This window comes from Protopterus annectens, chromosome 2.part0, assembly GCF_019279795.1.
Source record: "Protopterus annectens isolate FY-2018-M chromosome 2.part0, PAN1.0, whole genome shotgun sequence".
In the NCBI taxonomy this organism is placed as follows: domain Eukaryota; kingdom Metazoa; phylum Chordata; order Ceratodontiformes; family Protopteridae; genus Protopterus; species Protopterus annectens.
The window spans coordinates 636,629,482-636,650,694 of NC_056728.1; the positions used below are offsets into that span (position 1 = coordinate 636,629,482).

A 21,213-nucleotide genomic window follows, 5' to 3' on the forward strand; every position below is an offset into this window, starting at 1 on the left:
TAGTAGCTGGTCTAAATGTGTGTAAGGCATTATAACTGCACTGTTGGTGTGGTGTGCTGTATTTAACTAAACCATGTATAGGTAACTGCGCAGACAACAGCATCCTCTAGGGTGAGGGGAATTTCTAGGGAGTGGAGTTTTAGTCTCCTAGCACTGAGCAGTAACGTCTTTAGATTTTCTTGGTTTTGATTTGCTATGTCAGAAGTACTTTGTTTGACATTGCCTTAAAAAGGCATTATGGGAGAGGACAGTGTTTTAGCTAATGTTCAAATGCCTAGAGGGGAGAGGTGCAGACCATCCCTAGCAAAAATGGTGGTCTGTTGACCATCTCCTTCCATGCTGACAAATATTGCACACCCTTAGAATGACACCAGCTAAGCCAATTACTAAAGTCAATCATCTTTTGTTCATATTGTGGAATCATCCTTGGAGAAGGTAAAATGCTGCTCATTGGTAGGCTTGTACCAGCCTGGGACACATTTCGAGAGCTCCTTGATGTCTTTCTTCATATAGTCTAAGGAGGTATGTCTCAGATCATTTAAACCCACATGGACTATGACTGAGTTATACTGGTACTTGTGGTCCAGTGACCTGAGTGCATGTGTAATATGGCAGATCTTGGCCCCCTGATAAGCAACTGTGACTTTCTCCGTACTCAGCCTGGTGAGAGGGGCAGTAGTGTGTCTCATAATGGAGTTTCCAATGACCAGGATGTTGGATTGTGTGGCAGCTTGCCTTGTGGGTTTAGAAGTAGAGGTTCCATGAGATGGGGCTGTATGTGTTGATGTAGGTGTTGTTTTGAAAGAGTGCATTTGGGGCTTTAAGTGGAGACCTACTAATTTTAAAAGAGCAAGATAGATTGTAAGAGGGTGGGCAATTTGTATTCTGGCTGTATGGAATGCAGTGGGATAGCCAATAAATGTAAATAGCTGAAGGGGATTGATTTCACAAAATGATAATTTCATGCTTACTTATAATAGCCAATGAATGCCAGTTCTTGATGTTATGTTTGAGAAGAATTTGGAATTCAAAAAATTCATGGACTGTCTTCACAAGTTGCCCTTGCATGAGTTGTATAATTGATGTGTGTACTGTCTGGGGGCTTGCTCACTTAGTCCAGGATTGTGAGGCCTGTGCCTTTTTTGGGTCTACAACCTTGGATGGCAGGCACTCTAAATCGGTTATGAAAGGGCTTCTTCCATTCTCTTCTACTACAGCTAAACCTTCTGCTGCTGCTTTTTGTCCTACAGAAAATACCTTGGAAAGTCTGTAAAAACTGGAGTCAAGGACAGAGAGGAGAAAGATAAGGAAGAAGGAGAGAAAGAGAAAAAGATCCGCCAAATGTGAAGCATCAGATGAGCCAGTACAGAAGACCCCCCAGCCCTCTGTTAATCCATCACACATCTTTGATTCAGCATCAGCACCTCACCCTTCCTGATCCCAGGCTTCTTCGGCTCCAATATCAGAACCACAATGTTATCCTAAGTTGGCTTCAGTGTCTGATGCATCTCAGTACTGATCAGCAGTCTTGCCCGTCACCCTGGAAGAGATGTTCTCAGTGGAAACATCGCCCCCCTCAGGTCTGGTCTTCTTGAATTAAGGTCCAGAAGTTAAACCCTTGCTCCAGCCTGCTAAACTGCCTTCAGCATCTTCAAGGTTTGTGATATGGTCTGAGTGTTAGGGAAGTAGATTTGGATAAAAAAAAAATGTGGGCCACCTTGAAGGTACAGATTGAAGATTGACTTTGGGAGTCATTCTCCCACTCCACTGACGGGGTGAAGAGAGCTCTCTCTCCCACTCCATTTCTGATTTCTACTTCACTAGTCCACGTCATATCTGGTGCTCCTGGATCCATCTCCCATTTACGTGATTCCACTTGTCTGCACCAGATGCTTGGTTGCCTTCAGCTCCGTTAACTTGATGCATTCAACTCCAACTTTTTTGGGACATTCTGCATACCAAAGTCAGGAGGTCTGGGCCAGTGGATCAGGATTGACTGAGGTTTTCATAGCTTCCCTCTGCTACCCCGGGGCTTCGGGCTTGGATAGCTCCGATCTGGACTCAGCCCCTGATATGGCTGGGTCAGTGGCTGATGCAAGTCTTCTCCAAGATGTTAAGTTTGAAGGTGGTCCATCGTTAGTCATCTAGCACCTTCATCAGTGTTTGAGGCCGTGGAGAGGATTCTATCCTATTTGGGGTTGGAGAATCACACTTTGGTGTCAGATCATCCCAATGCTCCAGTCTTCCTGGATCTTCTGTCATGCATTATTGTATTCAGGGGTAGCCTGCATCACAAGGCCTTGAACTGCCCCATACCCCAATGATCCCTGAAGCTTCTGCATGTCCTTCTGTATCTCCACCCCATGGAGCACTGGAAGCGCCTAGATTCCCGTCAGGAAATATTGATGGACAGTGACCTTGAAGGGGAAAGTTCCCCAAAACCTCCCAGAGCAGTGCCTCATTTGGCAATCTATTGGAATTGTTGAGAGAGAGAGGAGACTGGAACACAAAATCCCTTTCACCTGAGTAGTTAAGTGTTTTTTGATGCCTTTGATACAGGTCCAGCCATGGCCTGGATGGTATTGCTGCCAGATGCCCTTGTTGATTTAGTGTCTAGGAGGTAAGAGGATGTGGAGAGAACAGGACATGGTATAACCTCTCCTTAGAAATCCCAACAAGATTTTGGTTCTACCCAAGGCCAGGGCATGTTAGAGCAAGGGGTCCTATGGTCAGTGCCATTATAGTGTTTGTGCTTACCAAAAAGGAGCTCATTGAGGGGAGTGCATCAGTTCATCTTCCATATAGTGTCTAGAGCTTTGAACAGATAAGGGAAGTGCACAAGAGTTTCAACTACTTTTGCTCTTTATGGGCTGAACTGCATGGCACTCCTGACCAGACTACAGAGGGACTTGGTTAATGAACTTGCCAGGTCTGTAGCATCCCCTATGGCAGTCGAGTATCATATGTCAATGGAGACTCAGCTCACTGTCATGCACTCAGTTACCAACATGTCTGTGTTGTTATATAATGCAGTGGATGGCCAAAGTCAAAGAAAACTTTGTTGTTCAGAACTACACAGCAGTGTAGCTGAACGAAATTGCAGTGCCTCGTTTTCAATGCGGGAAACAGCTGCACATATAGACAGAGAAAATTTACTAAAATATCACAGCAGAAATTTAATAAGTAGCAATTAGTAAGTAAAGTAGGACAGCAGTGACCCACACCCATTGCAGAACAGGAGGCAAGGAAGGCAAGGAACAATATGAGGGTAATATTGTCAAAGTAAAATTGAAACAATAGCATATCTATTATTAGACTGAATTATTATTGCACAGTTTGTATATTGCACTTTGCAGTCCTTCAGTGTGTAGGTGAACTACCTTAGTGTTACACCTGGTTATTGCACATCCATAAATAAGCCACTTGATAGGCTAGTTATGTAACAAAAATCATGGTTCGTTTTTCCCAAGATGAAATCCTGGTTCGTTTTTCCCAAGAGTTCAACAGTCTAACAGTCTAATGGGGAGCGGAAAGAAACTGTTATTTAGTCTGGTGGTCCTACAATGCAGACTTCTGTATCTCCTGCCTGAGGAGAGGGAAGTGTACAGACCATTGACAAGATGCATTGCATAACTGGAAATCTTCTTGGCCCAGTCGATGCATAGGTATTTGTGTAGATCTTCCAGAGGTGCCAATGATTCTTTCTGTCAACCTTACAACTCCCTTGAGAGCCTTCTGATCCTCATTGTTACAGCTCCCATACCAGATTGTAATACGGTCAGGACACTTTCAATGGTGCCCCTATAAAAGGTCTGAAGTATGGAGCTTTGTAGATGTTCTTCGTGTTTCACTGTTGCAGTCACCACGTTTGGGTTATCTGCCTGCATGTAGCTGTCAGTTTTGTGCCTTGTTCAACCCCCGAACTATTCATCATTGGGCTCTTTTTGCCGCTAATTACTTTCATACATATCTCAGTACTCCGAAATGGCTTTGTTAAGCCATCCGACTACCGATCTTCCGAAAAAACGTAAGGATAAAGACAGAGACCGGCAGCATATGTCCAAAACTGCCAACACTTCCTTTAAGCTAATTGCCAGTCCGCCGGTACTCAGTTGCTTTCGCAGCCCCTGATACCCACTACTTTAGATTCACAGGCCTCTACTGAGACCCATTTGGAATCCGGTATGCCGTAAGATGCTTCTTCGACTATGGAACCTGCGGATGTCTCTACCTTGGATGGGTCCGGAGCCGCTGTGCAGGCACCGGCTTCTGAGGGTGTATTCAGGCCTACAGACATTCATATTAAACCGACACCTTCGTTTCCATCCAGAATTTCCAAATTTCTCAGGCCTCAAACTCGCACTATGCCTAGAAAACAGATGACAAAACCGCATGCTCAGGCCCATAGGCCTCAAAAACAAATGCTTAGAATGGCTGAAGACCTTATTACCTTAATTAGGGGAAGCCAGCCTTCCCCCTCCAAGAGACCTAGAACTGAATTTCTTTCTGATTCTTCTGATCAGAAATCTAATATTTCTGCTCCTTCTGATCATCAGGATTTGCCCTTTGTAGAGTATTCCATTCCCTCTGCCTCCCCTCCAGAAGATCTTTCTTTCGGTGAAACGTTGCATACACTTAGGGGGCATTTCTGCTGGGAAAGCCAGGATTACTCTGAGTCCAAAAAAGAGACTTTAGGGAGTTTCTACTCCTGCCTCAACACAGGCCTTTAGCTATCCCCCCCTGTTCTGGATATTGTAGATGATGCTTTCTTGGAATCTAACCTTACCCCAGACACTTTACCTCCAGCTACCAGAAAACCTGACAGATACTACAGAGTATCCAAATAAGACAACAGCCAGTTCACCAAAGCAGTTTATTCTCCTTGAAGGCTTTGTATAGCCGAGGCGCTAGAGAAGAGTATCTACAGAGAATAAACTGCTTTGGTGAACTGGCTGTTGTCTTATTTGGATTGAACTGTGAGGTCTGTTCGAGCTGAATAGCTTTTGTTGTGAGTGTTTATTAGATACTACAGAGTACCTGACTCTCACAGGTTCCTCTTCAAGAATCCTTCTGCAGATCCAGAGACCATTTCCCAAGGACCTAAAGGCATTAAGGCCACCGCTGCCAAAAATCTTACCCCTTCTGATAGAGATTCTAGAGCCTTATACAGATTGGGCAAGAAGGTATACACTTCTGCTACTTTAGCCATTAGAGCTTTAAATTGCCAGTTTCATATGTTAAAGTATCAGCAGCATTTTATGGGACTGCTTAAACACAAAATTATGTTGATTCCTGACTGCTTTACACAAAAGTACAAGATTTAATGCATTCGACAGAACAAGTTGGTAAACATATATTGCAATGTGGTTTTGACGCTTTAGAAGCATCTGACAGGGCTGCTGTCACTGGGTCTGTACTTAGAAGGCACGCTTGGGTTAAGGAACAAAACTTGCCAGATTATGTTAAAGCTAAATTACTAGATGCTCCCTTAAACCAAGACTGCCTTTTTGGCAACAAAGCAGAAGTAGTCTTCAAAAGGATGGAGGAAAACGCTAAATGTATGCAAACTGTTAAAGATTTCCTGCAAGTACAGCCTCCCAGATTCAGTAGGCATTGGCCTTCAAAGAACTGGTCCTTTCCAGTCCCTTCCAGGCCTTCTCAGTCCAAACCCAGAAACAGCAAACCACCTGGGCTGCAGTCTTAGGCAACGCACAGACCTAAGGCAGTGGGGGGCTCCCACTTCCAAAGCAGGGAGTAGTAAGCCACTCCCCTACGGTAAAATGGCACAATGACTTAACCTTAACCCTTCCAAGCCCTGCTCAACTACCTGCTCCCTTAGGAGGAAAGCTCACCCTGCATGCAAAAAACTGGGAACTCATTACCCAAGGCAAATGGGTTTTAAACATAGTTTCCCAAGGATACAGATTCCACTACAACCCCAAATGGTTGACCAGACCTACCCCCAAATCAATGGTCGGAGGCCCAACAGCAGGTTTTCTCTCTTCTCAGTATCAGGACTATTAAACCTGTCCCAGCAGAACAAAGGGGACAAGGTTTTTATTCAAGACTTTTTCTGGTACCCAGAAAAGACAACAACTGGCGTCCAAGCCTGGACCTCTCCATTCTCAACACCTTTCTGGTAGTTCCAAAATTCCAAATCCTAACTCAACAGCGTCTTCCTATGCTAGTCAAGGATGCCCGGCTGGAAACCTTAGAGTTAAAGGAAGCTTACCTGCACATCCCAATAAGGGAATCTTACTGGAAATACCTATGTTTCAGGGCAGGCTCCATGTACTCAGTTTTCTGCACTTCCCTTTGGCTTATCTGCTGCACCCAGGGTATTCACAAAGTGCCTAGCTCCAGTCATTGTATTCTGCAGGCAAAGAAATATTCAAATATACCCATACCTGGACGATTGTCTAATTCAGGCAGAATGCCAGAACACACTATTAAATCATCTGACATTTGTAAAGAAACTGCTAACCTCTCTGGGGTATACCATAAACAAAAATAAATCTCACCTAGTACCCTGCCAACAAATTGTGTTCCTGGGAGCAAGCTTGAATACAACTTCCCAGGTGGCCTACCTCACGCCAGAGAAACAAGTTTATTTGACAGCCTACTTCAAACTACTGGCCACAGAGACCCAGCTATCTGCAAGGAAAATACTGCAAGCTCTGGGGTTCATGGCCTCTTGCATCCTACTAATTCCATATGCGTATGAGGAAACTGCAGTGGTATCTAAAAAGCCTATGGTGTCAACATTCTCAGGACCTGGAATCAATGATTCCTAGCAATTGTATAAAGACAAGAGTTCCTTTGGTAGTTAGAGGCCTGCTACCACAACAAGGGACTGCCATTCAATCTATCCCCTGCCGCACAAACCCTAACAGCAGATGCATCAGACTGTGCATGGGGGGCTCACTTGGCAGGGCAGTGCATTCAGAGCAAATGGAACCCGAGTCAAATGCACCTGCATATCAGTCAAAAAGAAATGTTAGCTGTACAGAATTCTCTGACAGCCTTCAAGGACCACATTCTTCCAGGACAATTATTGGTAAAGACAGACAACACCACTGTTATGTGGTACATAAACAAGCAGGGGGGAACCCACTCATACCCTCTCTGCAGACTAGCCATGACTCTGTGGAACACGGCCTTGAGCTAACAAGTGCACCTACAAGCTCAATTCCTGTCAGACAAGCTAAATTCACTGGCAGACGACCCAAGCAGAAATCTCATGGACCCACACAAGTGGAAACGGAAACCAAAGATATTCAACATTTTGAGAAACAAATGGGGGACTCCAGAGATAGACCTGTTTGCCTCCCCTCAGAACTACCAATTGAACAAATTCTGCACAAGGACTCCCCACAGACAAGCTTGGAAAGTGGATGCCCTGTCCTTCACCTGGGAAAGCCTCTCGGTTTATGCCTTTCCCCCTCTGCCTCTCCTCTCGAAAGTTCTACTAAAGATCAAACAGGACAAACAAGGGACAATACTGGCCACGCCAACACTGGTACCCCCTCTTGCGCAGTATATCACTGCTGGAACAGTGGCACCTGCCTCAGACCCCCTTCCCTGCTGTCCCAGCAGGAGGGTCAGATTCTGCACCCCTAGCTTCAAACCCTGAACCTTGCAGCTTGGCTAGTTACCTGAGCTCTCCAATACCATCCCTCAGTAAGCAAGTGTTGGATGTCATTCTGGAGGCAAGGAGGCCTAGTACTAGAAAATCCTATGCTGAAAAGTTTAAAAGATACTGTTCCTGGAGCCAAACTCAGAGGATGGGCACAACAGTGCCCAGCTTACCGCATATTCTACAATACTTAACAGAGATGCTTCAAAAGGGCCTTTCCTTCTCTTCTATTAAAATTCATGCCTCAGACATTTCAGCACATTATAATACTGAGCCACCCCTCTTCTCTCACCCCCTGCTGAAGCAATTCCTCAGAGAGGCCAAAATTTTAAGACCACCCAGGAGAGCCCCTACCCCAGCCTGGGACCTTAACTTTGTATTGGAAAAGCTCACACTACCTCATTTTGAGCCAGCTGCAACTGCAGAGTTAAAATTCCTTTCTTGGAAAACAGCCTTCCTTCTAGCCATCACTTCAGCAAGAAGAGTGTCTGAATTACAGGCCCTCATGGCAGTGGAACCCTTCATCATCTTCCATGCAGACAGGGTGTCCCTCAGGACCAACCCTTCCTTTATGCCCAAGGTGGTGTCCAGTGTGGCTCTTAATCAGTGCATTAATTTGCCAACCTTCTTTTCTAATCCACAGAACAAAGGAGAGCGAATACTGCACTCTTTGGACGTGCACGCACAACTTCGATTTTATTTGGACAGGACTAAGCCTCTCAGGAAAATTGAACAGCTGCTAGTTGCCTTTGCTGCAGGGACAGAGGGGAAGGCCATTTCAAAGCAAACCATTTCTAAGTGGATAGGCCATTGCATTCATTTCTGCTATAAGCACCATGGAAAACCTTCCCCACAGGGGATAAGATCACATTCCACCAGGGCTGCATCTACTTCAACAGCCTTTCTCAGAGGTGTTCCTACCAGGGGCATCCTAGAAGCTGCTACCTGGAGTTCTGTTCATACCTTCACCAATCATTACCACTTGCCTATTTTTTTCTAAATCCAGAGCTGGTTTTGCCACTGCAGTCTTGCAGGGCCTAATAGCTGGTCCTAATGCTCTTTAACTGCCTCCTCCCTTCCTTAGCTTTGGGAATCTACCCAAATGTAATGGCTGCAACAGTGAAACACGAAGAACATAGTACAGTTGTGTACACTTAACATAAATGTAGATGTTCGAGTGTATTCGCTGTTGCAGTCCTGGTTACCCTCCCTCCAGCCCCCCCTGCCTTCTAATGGCTATACCTCTCTTTTTGTTTACTGTATTTAAGCTTTCTGGTGTATTTGCTTTTTGTTGGCGGTGTAACCTTGTATATGATTGCTTCCCATTATGGGGGCACCTGACATCTGGGGCAAGAAAAACTGATGTAATGACATCGGCTGCATGCTTTATACCCCTGACTACCTGACATCATGGAAGAAGAGACAGTAACCAACGCAGGACCCAAGACGTTGATAATCAAGCCTGCTGAGGGCTACCTGCAAGCAGATAACCCCCAAATGTAATGACTGCAACAGTGAATGCACTTGAACATCTACATTTATGGTAAGTGTATACAACTGTACTTTCCAGGACAGCTGCTGATTACAACAGACACCACCACAGTTATGTAGTACATAAACAAGCAGGGGGGAACCCATTCTTACCCACTCTGCCGGTTAGCCATGGCCCTGTGGATCACAGCCTTGAGCAACCAAGTGCATCTGCAAGCTCAGTTCCTGCCAGGCAAACAGAATTCACTGGCAGATGACGTAAACAGAAATCTCCTGGACCCACGTGAGTGGAAATTGGAGCCCAACACCTTCAACCTTCTAATTAAGAGGTGGGGGACACCGGAGGTGGGCCTGTTTGCCTCCCCCGAGAATCACCAGTTGAGCAAATTTTGCACCAGAAACCCTCACAGCAGGGCCTGGAAGGTGGATGCCTTATCCTTCAAATGGGAAAAAACTCTCAATTTATGCCTTTCCCATTCTGCCCCTCCTCTCAAAGGTACTAAAGATCAGACAGGTCAGCCCAAGGGCAATTCTTATTGCCTCAGATTGGCCACGCCAGCACTGGTACCCACTCTTACGCAGTCTGACAACAGTGCCACCCTGGCACCTTCATCAGACACCTTCCCTGCTGTTTCAGGAGGGACAGATTTTGCATCCACAGCTGCAAACCCTCAACCTTGCAGCCTGGCTTTTCCCCTGAACACTCCACCAGCAACCCTCAGCAAGCAGGTGCTGAACATCATTCTTGAGGCCAGAAGGTCTAGTACTAGAAATTCCTATGCTGAAAAGTGGAAAAGATATTGCTCTTGGAGTCGGTCTCAAGGAAAGGACACAGCTGTGCCCTCCTTACCTCAAATCCTTGATTACCTAGCAGGAGCTAATCCACAGAGGCCTATCCTTCTCCATTAAGATTCATGCCTCTGCCATTTCAGCTCTTTATAATACTGAGCCACCTCTATTCTCTCACCCTCTCATCAAACAGTTTCTGAGAGGGGCTAACAACTTAAGGCCATCCCTGCCTGGGACCTTAACTTTGTACTGGAAAAGCTCACGCTCCTTCCTTTTGAACCTGCAGCTTCAGAAGAGTTAAAATTCCTTTCTTGGAAAACAGCCTTGCTTTTAGCCATAACCTCAGCTAGAAGAGTGTCTGAGTTACAGGCACTAATGGCTGCGGAACCCTTCATTATTTCCCATGCTGACAGGGTTTCCCTCAGGACTAAGCCATCCTTTAGGCCTCCAGTGTGACTCTAAACCAAGTCATCCATTTGCCAACCTTCTTCCATAATCCTCAAAATAAGGGGAGAGGATCCTGCACTCCTTGGACATGCACAGACAGCTCAGGTTCTACCTTGACAGGACTAAACCTTTCAGAAAATCTGACCAACTGCTAGTCACTTTTGCTACAGGGGCAGAGGGCAAGGCCATTTCAAAGCAATCCATTCCAAATGGATAGCACACTGCTTCCATTTCTGCTACAAGCACCATGGAAAACCTACCCCACAGGGGATCAGAAGACATTCCACTAGGGCTACTTCCAACTCTACAGCATTTCTCAGGAGAGTCCCTACCAGGGACATTCTGTAAGCTGCAACCTGGAGTTCTGGACACAACTTCACCAAGCATTACCACTTACCTATTTTTTCTAAATCCAGAGCTGGATTTACAACAGCAGTCTTACAAGGCCTGCTAGCCAGCCCTAACTCCTCTTGAATGCCTCCACACTTCCTCAGCTTTGGGAATCAACCCAAGTGTGATGACTGCAACAGTGAAACACGAAGAACATAGTACAGTTGTGTACACTTACCATAAATGTAGATGTTTGAGTGTATTCACTGTTGCAGTCTTGGATGTTCTTCGTGTTTCACTGTTGCAGTCATCACATTTGGGTTGTCTGCTTGCAGTAGCCCTCAGTCGGCCTGATTATCAAAGTCTGGGGTCCTGAGTCTGTTGCTGTCTCATCTCCCATGACGTCAGGTAGTCAGGGGTATAAAGCATGCAGCCGACGCCATTACATCAGTCTTTCTTGCCGTGCGGTGCCCGAAGCAGAAGCCGTTCGCAGGTGCCGGTCAGCAGAGTCCTGAAATTTTTGTTTTCAAGTTTCAGAACCGATGTCTTCAACTAAGGGGAAACTATTTCTTGCTCTAAACCGATGTCAGTAAAAGTCAATAATTGTATTTCTTGTGGAAAGCAAATACCTCATAAAGATTTTAATTCGTACTGTATTCCTTGCCTAGACCCTGACCACGACGTACCTCGCTGTCTGTTTTCTGCCTTATTTAAAGAACGAACTATTCATCGTCAGTATATTTACGCTTCTAAATATTTTGGTACTCTGTTCAGTTATCCAGATATGGCTTCGGTAAGCCACCCAACTACAGACATTCTGAAAAAACGCAAAGATAAAGACAGACAGGCCGTCTTGGTCCAAAGCTGCCGACGACACTTCTAAGCTAGTCGCCAGTTCGCTGGTACTCAGTGAGGTGCTTTCGCAGCCCCTGATACCCACTACTTCAGATTCGCAGGCCTCTACTGAGACCCATTCGGAGTCTGGTATGCCGCGAGATGCTTCAACTTTGGAACCTGTGGATGTCTCTACCTTGGATGGGTCCGGAGCCGCTGTGCAGGCACCGGCTTCTGAGGGTGTATTCAGGCCTACTGATTTGCATGTTAAACAGGCGCCATCTTCTTCTTCAAGGCCTAAAACTCGATCCATGCCTAGAAAACCGACGCCCAGACCGCATGGTCAGGCCTCTGTGCCAAAAAAAACAAATGAAAGGAATGTCTGGGAGACCTTATTACTTTAATCAGGGGGAAGCCAACCTTCCCCTCTAAGAAACCTAGGACTGAATTTGCTTATGATTCTTCTAATCGGGATTCTGAAATTTCTGTTTCCTCTGATGACCAGGATTTACCCTTATCTACTTATGAGGATTCTGATGCAGAGGACTCTATTCTCTTTGCTTCCCCTCCAGAAGATTTCTCTTTTGGTTAAACCTTGCATACTCTTAGGGAGCATTACCACTGGGAAAGCCAGGATTACTCTGATTCTAAAAAGAGGCTTAGGGATTTCTTACTCTTACCCCAGCACAGGCCTTTAGCTATCCCCCCTGTACTGGACATTTTTGATGATGCCTTTTCGGAGTCTTGCTTGGCCCTTGACTCCTTACCTCCTGCTCCCAGAAAACCTGATAGATATTACAGGGTTCCTGACTTTCACAAGTTCCTCTTTAAAAATCCTACTGCAGATCATGAGACCATTTCACAGGGACCCAAGGGCATTAAGGCTACTACTGCCAAAAATCCTACCCCCCTCTGATAGAGATTACAGGGTGCACTGGATAGATGGGGTAAGAAGGTATACACTTCTGCAACCTTGGCCATTAGAGCCTTAAACTGCTAGTTTCGTATGTTAAACTATCAGCAGCATATATTATTGGATTGCTTAAACAGAAAATGATGATTCCTGACTGTGCTGAAAGTAAGGATTTACAGGATTTAATGCATTCTGCTGAACAAGTTGGAAAACGTACTTTGCAATGTGGTTTTGATTCACTAGATAGAGACATCTTGCAGGGCTGCTGTCACTGGGTCTGTACTTAGAGAAGGCATGCTTGGCTTAAGGAGCAGTCTTTACCAGATCATGTTAAAGCTAAATTGCTGGATGCTCCCTTAAACCAGGACCGTTTGTTTGGCAACAAAGCAGAAGTAGTACTTAAAAAGATGGAGGAAAAAGCTAAATCTATGCAAACTGTTAGATTTCCTGCAAGTACAGCCTCCAGAATTTAGTAGGCATTGGCCCTCTAAGAATTGGTCCTTTCCTGCCTCTTCCAGGCCTTCTTAGTCCAAACCCAGAACCCGTAGAACAATCAGGCTTCAGTCCCAAGATACGCACATGACTAAGCAATGGGGGGCTCCCACTTCCAAAACAGGGAGTAGTAAGACTCCCCCCTATGGTAAACTGTCTCAATGACTTAACTTTGAAACTTCCAACCCCTTTTCAACTGACTGCTCCTTTAGGGGGAAAGATTGCTCTGCAGGCAAAAAACTGGGAACTCATTACCCAGGACAAATGGGTTTTTAACAGTTTGCCAAGGATACAGATTCCACTTCCACACTTTACCAACCCCAAACGGTTGGCCAGATCTACCCTAAATCAGTGGGCAGAGGCACAAAAGCAAGTTCTCTCTCTCAAGTATAAGGGCTATTCAAACTATCCGAGAAGAGGAAAAGGGTGCAAGGTTTCTACTCTAGACTTTTCCTGGTGCCCAGAAAAGACAACAACTGGCGTTCTATCCTGGATCTCTTAATCCTAAACACTTTTTTTGGTGATCCCAAAATTCAAGATGCTAACTCTTCACCAACTACTTCCTATGCTAGGCAAGGATGCCTGTTGGCAACACTGGATTTAAAGGAAGCCTATCTGTACATCCCTATCAGGGAATCTTGCAGAAGATACCTATGCTTCAAAGCAGGCTTCATGCACTATCAGTTCTCTGCACTGCCCTTTGGCTTATCTACTGCGCCCAGGGTATTCACAGAGTGCCTAGCTCCAGTCATTGCATTTTGCAGGCAAAGAAGTATTCAGCTATACCCATACCTAGACGACTGTCTAATTCAGGCAAAAAGCCAGGACCTACTACTGAATCATCTGGCGTTTGTACAGAAAGTGCTAACTTCTCTGGGGTACACTATAAACGAAAATAAATCACATCTGGTACCCTGCCAACAAATTGTATTCCTGGAAGCAAGCTTGAACACAACTTCCCAGATGGCTTTCCTCACGCCAGAGAAACAACTTAATTTGACAGCTTACTTCAAACTAATGGCCACAAAGACCCTGCTATCTGCAAGACAAATACTGCAAGCCTTGGGGTTCATGGCCTCCTGCATTCTCTTAATTCCATATGCAAGACTGCATATGAGGAAACTACAATGGTATCTAAAAAGCCTATGGTGTCAACATTCTCAGGATCTAGAAGCAATGATTCATATCATACCTTGCCTACAGTTAGAGTTCCTTTAGTGGGCAGTGGCCTGCCACCAAAACCAAGGACTGCCTTTCTCTCTACCCCCCCCCCCCTGCCGCCCAAACCTCAACAACAGATGCATCCGACTATGCATTGGGGGGGGGGGGGCTCACTTGTCAGGAAGTGCATTCAGGGCAAATGGACTCCAAGTCAAATGCACCTGCATATCAATCAAAAATAAATATTAGCTGTACAGAATGCTCTGACAGCCTTCAAGGACCACATTCTTCCAGGACAATTAATGGTAAAGATGGACAACACCATTGTTATGGGGTGCATAAACAAACAGGGAGGGAACCCACTTATACCCTCTCTGCAGACTACCCATGGCTTTCTGGAACACAGCCTTGAGCTACCAAGTGCACCTACTGGATCAATTCCTTCCAAGAAAGCTTAACACACTGGCAGATGATCTAAGCAGAAATTTCATGGACCCACACGAGTGGAAACTGGAACCAAAGACCTTCAGCATGTTGATAAACAAATGGGGGAGCTCAGAGGTGGACCTGTTTGCCTCCCCCCAGAACTACCAATTGGACAAATTCTGCACAAGGTCTCCCCACAAACAAGCTTGGAAAGTGGATGCCCTGTCCTTCACCTGGAAAAATCTAGCAGTTTATGCCTTTCCTCCTCTGCCTCTCCTCTCCAAGGTACTACTAAAGATCAAACAGGACAAACCAAGGACGATGCTGATTGCACCAGTCTGGCCACGCCAACACTGGTACCCCCTCTTACACAGTGTGTCACTGCTGGCACCATGGCACATGCCTCAGACCCCCACCCTGCTGTCCCAGCAGAAGGGCCAGATTCTGCACCCTCAGCTTCAATCCCTGAACCTGGTAGCCTGGCTAATTACCTGATCTCTCAGTTACCATCCCCCAGTAAACAAGTGTTGGATGTCATTCTGGAGGCAAGGAGGCCTAGCACTAGAAAATCTTATGCTGAAAAATGGAAAAGATACTGTTCCTGGAACCAATCTCATGTGATGGGCACAGCAGTGCTCAGTTTACCTCAGATTCTTCAGTACTTAACTGAGATGCTTCACAAGGGCCTTTCCTTTTCCTCCATCAAAATTCATGCTTCAGCCATTTCAGCTCATTACAAGACGGAACCACCCTTCTATTTCATCCACTGCTCAAGCAGTTCCTCAGAGGGGCCAAATACTTAAGACCACCCAGGAGAGCCCTTACTCCAGCCTGGGACCTTAACTTTGTATTCGAAAAACTAACTTTACCTCCTTTTGAGCCAGCTGCAAATGCAGAGTTGAAATTCCTTTCTTGGAATCACTTCAGCAAGAAGGGTGTCTGAAATACAGGCCCTTATAGCAGTGGAGCATTTCATCATCTTTCATGCGGACAGGGTGTCCCTCAGGACCAGTCCCACCTTCATGCCCAAGGTAGTGTCCAGTGTGGCTCTTAATCAGTCCATTCATTTGCCAACCTTCTTTTCTAATCCACAGAACAAAGGGCAACTGATACTGCACTCCTTAGATGTGCACATACAACTTAGATTTTAATTGGACAGGACTAAACCTCTCAAGAAATCTGAACAGCTGCTGGTGGCATTTGCGGCAGGGAGAGAGGGGAAGGCCATTTCAAAGCAAACCATTTCTAAATGGATAGGCCATTACATTCATTTCTGCTATAAGCACCATGGAAAACCTATCCCACAGGGGATAAGACCACATTCAACCAGGGCTGCATCTTACCTCTACAGCTCTTCTCAGAGGTGTCCCTACCAGGGACATCCTGGAAGGTGCTACCTGGAGTTCTGTAAATACTTTAACCAAGCATTACCATTTGCCTATTTCTCTAAATCCAAAGCTGGTTTTGCCACTGCAGTCTTGCAGGGATTTATAGCTGATCCTAATGCTATCTAAATTCCTCCTCCTTTCCTTAGCTTTGGGAATCTACCCAAATGTGATACCTGCAACAGTGAAACACAAAGAACTTAGTACAGTTGTGTACACTTACCATAAATGTAGATGTTCGAGTGTATTCACTGTTGCAGTCCTGGTTACCCTCCCTCCGGGCTCCTGACTTATTTTGGCTATACCTCTATTCATTTTTACTATGCTTTTGGCGTATTTGCTTTTTTGTTGGAGGTATAACCTTCTTTATATATATTTAATTGCTTCCCATTAGGGGGGGCACCTGACATCTGGGGCAAGAAAAGTTGATGTAATGGTGTCTGCTTCATGCTTTATACCCCTGTCGTCTACCTGACGTCATGGAAGATGAGACAGCAACCAATGCAGGACCCAAGACTTTGATAATCAGGCCGACTGAGGGCTACTGCAAGCAGATAACCCAAATGTGATGACTGCAACAGTGAATACACTCGAACATCTACATTTATGGTAAGTGTACACAACTGTACTTTTTTCTCCCTCCAACCCCCTGTTTTTCTCTATCCTTTCTCTCTATCCTCTGTATGGCCATTTTTTATGGCAGGGGTATTTATTTTTTACTGGTGGTGTTCCACACCATATACTAGCTTCCTATTTGGGGGGCTCTTGACATTTGGGGCAAGAAAAACTGATGTAATGGCGTCGGCTGCCTGTTTTGTACCCCCTGACGACCTGACATCATGGAAGAAGCGACAGCATCAGACAGAGAAATCCCAAGACTCTGGTATTCGGGCCGACAGGCAGGCCGATAACCCAAGTGTGATGACTGCAACACTGAATACACTCGAACATCTACATTTATGGTAAGTGTACACAACTGTATTTTCTTTCTCTCTGATCCCCAGAAGGGACAATCACTGTGTGATGCTAAAGTCCATGCTTGCCCCCAGGTGTCTTTTATGCACATCGTCTGACGCCCCTAATCATCAAATTCTTAACGGTAAGCACAATGTTGCAAGTCAGCTGTGAACCTTACAGCTCCACTGTGGCCCAGACAAGTTTAACCTTCTTATGGCTTCACCTGATTTACCCTCTTGAGTTCTGTATCCATTTCTGAATCTAATCTCACATCTGTTGGCCCAGCTTTATTCTTATCTCAAATTAAACTGACCACTGTGGTTCCTGCACTTCCAGTGATGGCCAGAAATCTCAGGCTGTTTTCCAAAATTGTACACATTTCCTTATCTCAAAAGTCTTCACCAGGAAAATGTATGGCAGTGTCAGTAGCACTCTTTGCTGCAGGAGGCTACCGGTTCTATTTTTATACCAGGGAGAAGCCTGACACTGTAATACAATGTGAGTGGAACTGCATTCCTTAGTTTGCTATCTTTCATTTGAGACGTTAAACGGAGACCCCCATCTGCTTAAGTGTGTGGTAGCTCAGGTGGATGTAAAATGATCCCATGGCACCTATTGATCATGTTTTTTTTTATTGATTATATACATTACATAATTATGTTTACTATCACATGTTTGACAGTACAGTGTTCGAGTGCAGATGTCCAAACAAAATGTTCGGAAATCAGAACACCTAACACTGTAAATGCCAAACTGAGCATGCATTTCAGTGAAGTCGAATGTCGAACACGTCTACTACACTGAAATGCTCAAATCTGCTCAACATTCTACAACAGTTTTTGCAAGGGGGACAAGCCCCTCTGCACCCCCCATGTGGGGGGGTTGTGCCCCCCTACTTATATATACAAATTCCAAGATCGCACTACACTGAGGAAAGGGTACATTTCCCGATCCCCACTATAGTGTGATCTGCACTACATTGTCAAACCTTGCTATAGCGAATGTTTGCTATTGTAAGGTTTGACAATGCCATAATCGCACTTCTGGTTGTGCTACCTGAGTTTCACACATTGTTTGATCGCACATAGTGCAATCAACAATGTGATAGTAATCCTATTTATATTATATACATCTATTTTCAAATCTCCATACATTATAAACTTCAATTTAAGCATTTCCACACTTTTATCCACAACCAAAACATTATTTTGTCCAGAATCTTTGTCAAATTCCATTTTCCATTATATTTAATTTCATTTAGTCGCTTGTTCCATATTGTCCATGAAACATAAAATATTACTCTGTCCATTTTCCTCGCTTCTTCCCATTTTCGTGCACCATAATAGCCAAATTGTATTATGTCCATATTTATTTGCACAAATTTTAACAAACTTTTCACCCCTTTTATGTTTACATATTTCTTTCCACAAATTACGAACTCTTTCGTATTTCAAAAACACATGCTCAGTAGTCTCAAACTGTCCACATTTAGTACATATTCTTGCTTGCTTTTTCTTGTATGGCATATTTGCCTTACCCAGCAATTTTTTAATAGACAATCTCCATAAAAAAATTACATTCTTTAATCTTTCTATAGTTAATATGTCTCATCATTATGGCTTTTTTCTTATCTATTTCTAAACCTTTCCATGGATTAATTCAATAAAATGCTTTCATAATATATGAATACTATTCCTTTCTATTTTTCTCACATTTATTCTTTATTTTCCGTAACACAGTTTTGTTCTGGTACTCTTACTTTATTCACATTGCTTTTACTTCTTTTTGTAGGTTCCATTCCTTCCCACAATTCTTTGTATTTATAATATAGTATAATTTCTATCAAGTATTTGTTTCTTCATAATTCCTTTTAATACCTTATATAAAATTAAAGATGCTGCATGTACTATTGGGTTTATTAAATACACGCCTCCTTGCTCTTCTTTCATATGTAGAACCCTTCTCTTGACAGGATTCTGTCTAGAGCCCCATATAAAAGAAAATATAATCATCATCAGTTTCTTTTCTTACTTAATAAGAATCGTGTAGATGTTGGTGATGTTTCCTGTTACCATGGTGTTCAACAAGTGTTTTTTTTCTGTATGAAAATCTATATGATTTCCAGAAATAGTTGTATCCTTTACTTTGAGTGCATTATCCCATTGTTGTCTGTTCATTCCTTCCAAATATTATTCCTAATATATCTATATATTTTTCATTGAACTCAGTACCTCCTGTCATACCTTCAAAACCAAATTCTTTACTTTTTTCTTTTTACTTAAATCAATTATTTTAATTTATACTTAATTTTTCATTTACTTTTTCCATCCATACTTTAATGTTAATTAGTACAATATCATCCGCATAATTATACATTGTTGGCAGTTGTACTTCCTTCATCATTTTGTATCCACCACTACTTGACATTTTGTTAATTTCCTTCACTATTACATTCATAACTAATGAGAAAATTACACTACTAGCTGGGCAGCCCTGCTTTATTCCACATTTATTTTTTCCCCAATCAAGCCATTTGCATTTAGTTTCATGTAGTTCTTTTCATAAACAGATTTTATTACTTGTAATTTTTTTTACTTACATTATATGCCTACAAAATTCCCCATAATAATTTATATTGACTATTGTCATAGGTTTTACTTATATCCCCTGTCATAACCTTCTCTTCTACATTATTTGATGATATCAATTATTTCTCTTGTAATCCGTAATAATGCTTGAATTCCTTTTCCTTTTCTTCTGTATACATTTGGTCATTTTTATAACCTTTTTGTTGCTGTTCTCATAAAAAATTTATAATCCGTATTATTCAATATTACAGGTCTCCGATTTTTTATCTCCTCTTTAGTTCCTTTTTTAAATATGAATTTTATATCTTCTGTACACATCTCTTTAATTCCAGTTTCTAACCATTCATTTATAACTTCTACAAAAGTTTTTGCCACTCCTTTATTTCTTTATATATACACCATAGACAATCCATACACTCCTGTTACAGAATTCATGTTAATATCTTTTAGAATTTAATTCATTTCTTTCATAGTTGATTTTTGTTCTAAATACTTGTCTTCGTTATTTAATTTTTCACCCTTATAAATTTGTTCTATATTTTCTTCTCTTTTAACAAATAATTCCAGGACATATTCTTTTAATTATTTTGTATATTCCTTCTTACTGTCTTATTTGCTTACCTTCCTTATTCTTTAATTCTATTATTTTTCCTTTTATTATTTTACTCAAATAGGGTGCTACCTGTTCTTTCTGTCCTTGTAAACAATCTTTTTTGTGTATATAGCAAGTTGTTGATTTTAATTTGATTCATTTTATATATTTCTCTTTTTCATAAAAGGAATTTTTTTCTCTAGTAAGTCTCTGAATGTTTCTTGACTTAATATCTTATCTCTTTTTATTTTCTTCTTTTCTTCCTTATGCATTCTTAAAACACTTATTATATTTCTCTTTAAAATTAAGCCACCAAATAGTCCAGTTCTCTCAAAATTATCTCGTATTCATTTGATTTTTCCATAATTCCATAACTTTTTTCTTCTAAATCCAATTTCTTTTCATTAATTTTTTATTCCTTTTCCTATTCTTATATGTTCTTCATTTTCTTGTACTTTAACCCATGTAGTCACATGAGTCGAAAATCCAGCATACTTAATTCCTTTATACTTTTAAACTATCGGATATTAAACAAATAATCAATTTCTGTCCTAATTTCATTTCTTTTGTAGGTCCAGTGATTATTCTCCCATACACTTAACATTCCATGTATCATAATTTCTTTAACCATTTTAACATTACAATTTCTCTTATTTTTTTCTTAAATTGCAGTTAAAATCACCCACCACTGTGTCCATATTTACACAAACGTATTCAAGAATAGTTTTAAACATCTTATCTCTCTACTTTTTGTTATATTTGCATATAAAACTATAATTTTTCCATCTCAAGTCTATTACCGTAATTCATCCTAGTTCCACTATGGTTGCATCTAATATTTTAATGCTTTCTTGACATAATATACATATGCCCGTGCACATTTCTTTGCCCATGTTCCAAACTACCAACACCATTCCACAGTTTTTCAGTTTGTGTTCTTTCTTCCTCTGTTAATAATCTGAAATCTTCTAAAACAATAATACATGCATTTACTGCCGCACACCATTGTAATATAACTATTCTTTAAAATCTTTCATACTGTTCACATTTAAAGCTAATATTTTCAGCTTTTAAGAACAATTGGTATAATAAAATTTTATCCCTTTCATTCCTTACTTTCTGCAAGCATTATATTTTTGAATTTTCTTTTCCTTTCTTTAACTTTTTTCCCT

General features: G+C 42.6%; 1 protein-coding gene across 1 annotated transcript in view; it reads left to right on the forward strand.

Annotated features, from left to right (window-relative positions):
- NCBP1 (nuclear cap binding protein subunit 1) overlaps positions 1-21,213 on the forward strand; it is a 2,903,332-nt gene that overhangs the window by 2,586,455 nt on the left and 295,664 nt on the right. The gene's annotated exons all lie outside the window — the stretch shown is intronic.